This window comes from Hyla sarda, chromosome 3, assembly GCF_029499605.1.
Source record: "Hyla sarda isolate aHylSar1 chromosome 3, aHylSar1.hap1, whole genome shotgun sequence".
NCBI lineage: Eukaryota > Metazoa > Chordata > Amphibia > Anura > Hylidae > Hyla > Hyla sarda.
The window spans coordinates 174,619,386-174,626,617 of NC_079191.1; the positions used below are offsets into that span (position 1 = coordinate 174,619,386).

Below are 7,232 nucleotides of genomic sequence, written 5' to 3' on the forward strand. Positions count from 1 at the left end.
TACCTGGTTAAATACTGTTATATTCAGATGTATCATTTAATATTTAAATTAAAAAGTATTTAGGCACATAGAAATGCATGTAAAAATGAAACTTTCATACATAGAACCATTAGTGTTTCTCTTGGCCATCCAAAAAAGTTAGGAGGTATTCATGTAGTGGGGGCTGTGCTTGATTCTCCAGCTGTTTACAGCTCAGTGCCATTCAAGTGAAGGGAACTGGGCTTCAGTACCAGACACATCTGCTACCAAATGTATGTACCTGTGCTTAGGAAACAATATAAAATCCAGCCCTTTCATTACAATCAGGATATTACTATTTATTGTACAATTAACCGTGAAAATGGTCCCAAAACATTCTCTAAAAACAGTGTGCATCCAGCACCGAAAGAAAGCATAAATAATTGTACTCTAATGCCCCCTAGTGGCTATTAGCATGATTTCTAGTCACAGTACACACAGTAAAACTTTTGGAGGAATATTCAATCAATACTTTGACTAGGCAATCCAGGTCCAGCCCCTACTGGGGGGAAATAAATGGCAACACCAATACAAAGTATTGATAAAAGGAGTTTTAAATGTTTTATATTTTTTATACTGTGTTGGGAAGACTTGTCACGCTTGCCGTAATTGTTGATATTTTAAACAAAGGGAAGAATTTAAAAACAAATTCAGTATTAATTTAAAGAAACTGAAGACATTTCTGACAAAAAAATAATAATTTCTCTTTTAACCTCATACTTTTTGGAGGGGTAACAAAAGGTGTGATGTATAAACACGCTCTGTCTGCAAATGTTTATTGGCAAAAATATTATTTTGTACAGAGAAAGATTTATATAAACTCAAATGATCAAGGTATTATTACTGCAGACAGGTAGAAAAAAGCATCAAAACCTGTGCAAAGGAAAAGTTGTCCAGTTGCCCATAACAACCAATCAGATTACTTCTTTCATTTTGCAGAGGCCATGTTAAAAATGAAAGAAGCGATCTGATTGGTTGCTATGGGCAACTGGGCAACTTTTCCTTTGCACAGGTTTTGATAAATCTCCCCCAATAATCTCCCCCACACTTTTATACAGATAAGAAATCCTTCATGTGTTTATTTGATTCTTGACGATATATTCAGTATTCAGACATATGAGTGCCATTATTCATAATACCTCGGCCAGATGGGGAGAGACATGAGTACAAACCTGCCGCGCTATGTTTCAAGGGCACGTCCCCTCAGTCATGCGCACAGGTTCGATAGAGGAGGGGGTTTAAGAATGGTAGCGGCTGGATTCAGGTGAGTAATTAACCCTTCAAGACTAGCCCACATCGTCATACTTCATTCACCATCCAAGACTCGCTAGCATGCTGAAATCCACTATTACAAATACACCTTAACCCCTTGGGGATGGAGGGTTTTTCCATTTTTGCACTTTCGTTTTTTCCTCCTTACCTTTTAAAAATCATAACCCTGATTACTATCATGAAAAAGTATTTGTTCTTTGACCTTACTGAGCTGAGTAAATCATTTTTCCGTATATGGGGCAGTATCAGGGCTCATTTTTTGTGCTGTGATCTGTAGTTTTTATCTGTACCACTTTTGCTTAGGCTTTACTTTTTATTAATTTTTTATAAAAAAAAAATTTGGAATAAAATGTGACAAAAATGCAGCAATTTTGGACTTTTTTTTTTGTTTACGCTGTTCACTGTATGGGATGATTAACAATATATTTTGATAGATCAGACTTTTATGCATGCGGCGATACCAAATATGTTTATACATTTTTTATTGCCTTTTTGGGGGTAAAATGAGAAAAACGGATGATTTACGTTTTTACTGGGGGAGGGGATTTTTCAATTTTTTTTTACATATATTGAGTTTTCTTTTTACACTTTAATAGGCCCCATAGGGGACTTTTTATAGCAATCATTTGATTGCTAATACTGTTCAGTGCTATGCATAGGGCATAGCACTGATCAGTGTTATCGGTGATCTTCTGCTCTGGTCTGCTCGATCTCAGACCAGAGCAGAAGACCCCTGGAGATGGACGGAGGCAGGTGAAGGGACCTCCGTCTGCCATTATGGATGATCGGATCCCCGCAGCAGCTCTGCGGGCGATCCGATCATCCATTTAAAGTACCGCACTGCCGCAGATGCCATGATCTGTATTGATCATGGCATCTGAGGGGTTAATGGCGGACATCAATGTGATCGCGGATGTCCACCATTATCGGCGGGTCCCTGCTGATAACAGCCGGGACCTGCCGCGCATGACACGAACACCGGTCCAGTGCTCGCTGTCATGGTGGAGCACAAATGTACGTCATGATGCGTTAAGTACCACAGCATCATGACGTATAATTACGTCCATTGTCGTTAAAGGGGTACTCCGGTGGAAAACGTTTTTTTTTTTTTTAAATCAACTGGTGCCAGTAAGTTAAAGTTACAGTGTTCATTTAACCCTTTTGGTTCCAGATATTCTAGTTCTACTATCCAAAATGTTTCCCTTTTCAGCAAATTCTTTTTATTCATATCCACATCACTGTTCTTTTTCACTTCTTCAATAACTTGCCACCTTAGATCAGACACTACATGACCATATTCTTTAAAATATCAGGCCACAGTTGTCTCTCCGTACTGAGGTGCCGCACATGCTGCAGAATCTTCGTGTGAATAACGTCTTATAGCAGACTTGTGTTCCCCTATCCTTAATTTAATTATCCGTGTGGTTTGTCCTACATAGACAAAGCCACACAGGCATTTTAAGAGATAAATCACATTATTACTGTTGCATGTGTTATATCCTATGATAGGGATTTTGTGGCCCTTAGTCGGATGTAAAATGTCACCACCTTTTATAATGCCATTACACTGAGTGCAAGAGAAACATGAAAAGTACAATTTTTTCTGGCTGCCATAAATGTTTATTTATCTTCACACTTTTTAGTAATATCACTTCTCACTAGTTTATCACCCACAGTTTTACCTTTTTTGCATGTAAACAAGGGAGGATCCCGAAATAGTAATCCATATTTTTTATCTGTAGATAACAATTTTCTTTTCTTTAACACACTATTTTTATTTTGTCTTAATTCCTTTCTACTGGTTTTTCCAACTTCTATCCACACCTTCTCCACTGTTTTCTTGCCAAATCCTTTTGACACAAATTTCTCAACGATCTTCTCTCTATTTTTTATACATTCACTATCATTACTAGAAATACATTGTGCTCTTATAAACTGACTTTTGGGGAGTCCCTTGAAAACTGTGGGACCGTGATAACTACGTCGATGGAGCATACTATTTCTGTCCATAGGTTTTGTGAATAGTGTGGTCTCAAACCCTGTCATTGTTTTTCTAACCTCCACATCTAAAAAGCAAATGCTATATGGATTGTATGTCAATGTGAATTTAAGGGTACTATGACATAAATTTAACTGCTCCATGAATTACATTAATGACTCCTCGGAACCGATCCATAGCATGAAGACGTCATCAACGTAGCGAAGCCACGTGGACAACGTGTCCAGGCTGAGGGATCCGAAAACATTTGTTTTTTCAAAATTAGCCATAAAGGCATAGCTAATCCTGGGGCCACTGAAGGCCCCAAAAGAAAAATAGTTTTTACAACACAAATGGCCACAAAGGGCCTAAGGGCCACAAAATCCCTATTAGAGGATATATTACACATGCAACAGTAATAATGTGATTTATCTCATCTATGTAGGACAAACCACATGGATGATTAAATTAAGGATAGGGGAACACAAGTCTGCTATAAGACGTGGCCTGATATTTTAAAGAATATGGTCATGTAGCATCTGATCTACGGTGGCAATTTATTGAAGAAGTGAAAAAGAACAGTGATGTGGATATGAATAAAAAGAATTTGCTGAAAAGGGAAACATTTTGGATAGTAGAACTAGAATATCTGGAACCAAAAGGGTTAAATGAACACTGTAAATTTAAGGTGTATTTGTATTAGTGGATTTCAGCATGCTAGCGAGTCCTGGATGGTGAATGAAGTATGACGATGTGCGCTAGTATAGAATCCAGCCGCTACCATTCTTAAACCCACTCCTCTATCAAACCTGTGCGCATGACTGAGGGGACGTGCCCCTGAAATGTAGCGCGGCAAGTGTGTACTCGTGTCTCTCCCCATCTGACCGAGGTATGCTAATTTCATTTTGCATTATGAATAATGACACTCATATGTCTGAATACTGAATACTTCGTCAAGAATTGAATAAACACATGAAGGATTTATTATCCGTATAAAAGTATGGACATTATTCTATTTTATTCATAATTCTACCTGTCTGCAGTACTAACGCCTTGATCAATTGAATCTGTGAATGTGTGAACAGGGTCCGTATTTGCCCGAAATCATTGACTTTTTATGTGCAATGGTGGTAACTATGATGTTCTAAAAGGTACAGAGAAAGATTGGCAGATGTCTTGTGAGGTGTCACAAATACCCCATCTCCTACTAGAGATTACACCTTGTGGAGTGTCACAAATAATTCATCTCCTACTAGAGATTACACGTTGTGGGGTGTCACAAATACCACATCTCCTATTATAGATTACACCTTGGGAGGTGTCACAAATACCTCGTCCCCTATAAGAGATTACACCTTCAGGTGTGTCACAAGTACCTCATCCCCTATTAGAGATTACATGTTGTGGGTGTCACAAATACCTCATCTCCTATTAGAGATTACACCTTGTGGGGATGTCACAGATACCCCATCTCCTATTAGAGATTACACCTTGTGGGGATGTCACAGATACCTCATCTCCTATTAGAGATTACAATTTGTGGGGTGTCACAAATACCTCATCTCCTACTAGAGATTACACTTTGTGGGGTGTCTCAAATACCTCATCTCCTATTAGAGATTACACCTTGTGGGGTGTTACAAATACCTGATCTCCTATTAGAGATTACACTTTGTGGGGTGTCACAAATACCTCATCTCCTACTAGAGATTACACCTTGTGGGTTGTCACAAATACCTCATCTCCTGTTAGAGATTACACCTTGTGGGGTGTCACAATTACCTAATCTCCTTTTAGAGATTACACCACAAGTACCTCATCTCCTACTAGAGATTACACCTTGTGGGGTGTCACAAATACCTAATCTCCTATTAGAAATTACACCTCATGGGGTGTCACAAATACTTCATCTCCTATTAGAGATTACACCTTGTGGGGTGTCACAATTACCTAATCTCCTATTAAAGATTACACCTTGTGGGGTGTCACAAATACCTCATCTCCTATTAGAGATTACACCTTGTGCAGTGTCACAAATACCTGATCTCCTATTAGAGATTACACCTTGTGGGGTGTCACAAATACCTCATCTCCTATTAGAGATTACACATTGTGGGGTGTCACAAATACCTCATCTCCTACTAGAGATTACATCTCATGGGGTGTCACAAATACCTAATCTCCTACTAGAGATTACACCTTGTGGGGTGTTACAAATACCTGATCTCCTATTAGGGATTACACCTTGTGGGGTGTCACAAATACCTCATCTCCTATTAGAGATTACACCTTGTGGGGTGTCACAAAAACCTCATCTCCTATTAGAGATTACATCTTGTGGGGTGTCACAAATACCTCATCGCCTACTAGAGATTACACCTTGTGGGGTGTTACAAATACCTCATTGCCTATTAGAGATTACACCTTGTGGGGTGTCACAAATACCTCATTGCCTATTAGAGATTACACCTTGTGGGGTGTCACAAGTACCTCATCTCCTACTAGAGATTACACCTTGTGGGGTGTCACAAATACCTAATCTCCTATTAGAAATTACACCTCATGGGGTGTCACAAATACTTCATCTCCTATTAAAGATTACACCTTGTGGGGTGTCACAATTACCTAATCTCCTATTAAAGATTACACCTTGTGGGGTGTCACAAATACCTCATCTCCTATTAGAGATTACACCTTGTGGGGTGTCACAAATACCTGATCTCCTATTAGAGATTACACCTTGTGGGGTGTCACAAATACCTCATCTCCTATTAGAGATTACACATTGTGGGGTGTCACAAATACCTCATCTCCTATTAGAAATTACACCTTGCGGGGTGTCACAAATACCTCATCTTCTATTAGAGATTATACCTTGCGGGGTGTCACAAATACTTCATCTCCTATTAAAGATTACACCTTGTGGGGTGTCACAAATACTTCATCTCCTATTAGAGATTACACCTTGTGGGGTGTCACAAATACCTCATCTCCTATTAGAGATTACACCTTGTGGGGTGTCACAAATACCTAATCTCCTATTAGAGATTACACCTTGTGGGGTGTCACAAATACCTCATCTCCTATTAGAGATTACACATTGTGGGGTGTCACAAATACCTCATCTCCTATTAGAAATTACACCTTGCGGGGGGTCACAAATACCTCATCTTCTATTAGAGATTATACCTTGCGGGGTGTCACAAATACTTCATCTCCTATTAGAGATTACACCTTGTGGGGTGTCACAAATACTTCATCTCCTATTAGAGATTACACCTTGTGGGGTGTCACAAATACCTCATCTCCTATTAGAGATTACACCTTGTGGGGTGTCACAAATACCTAATCTCCTACTAGAAAATACACCTTGTGGGGTGTCACAAATACCTCATCTCCTATTAGGGATTACACCTCGTGGGGTGTTACAAATACCTGAACTCCTCTTAGAGATTACACCTTGTGGGGTGTCACAAATACCTCATCTCCTGTTAGAAATTTCACCTTGTGGGGTGTCACAAATATCTCATCTCCTATTAGGGATTACACCTCGTGGGGTGTCACAAACACCTGATCTCCTATTAGAGATTACACCTTGTGGGGTGTCACAAATGCCTCATCTCCTATTAGCGATTACACCTTGTGGGGTGTCACAAATACCTCATCTCCTGTTAGAAATTACACCTTGTGGGGTGTCATAAATATGTCATCTCCTATTAGCGATTACACCTCGTGGGGTGTCACAAATACCTGATCTCCTATTAGAGATTACATCTTGTGGGGTGTCACAAATGCCTCATCTCCTATTAGAGATACACCTTGTGGGGTGTCACAAATACTTCATCTCCTTTAGAAATTACACCTTGTGGGGAGTCACAAATTTCTCATCTCCTATTAGGGATTACACCTCGTGGGGTGTCACAAATACCTGATCTCCTATTAGAGATTACACCTTGTGGGGTGT

General features: G+C 39.4%; 1 protein-coding gene across 1 annotated transcript in view; it reads right to left on the bottom strand.

Annotated features, from left to right (window-relative positions):
• Positions 1-4,926, bottom strand: part of LOC130360677 (intestinal-type alkaline phosphatase 1-like) — a 94,601-nt gene extending 89,675 nt beyond the window's left edge. Inside the window, exon 1 of the mRNA XM_056563229.1 lies at positions 4,916-4,926. The gene's annotated coding sequence lies outside the window, so the exon portion shown is untranslated. The remainder of the gene's footprint in view (positions 1-4,915) is intronic.
• Positions 4,927-7,232: the final 2,306 nt, after the last annotated feature.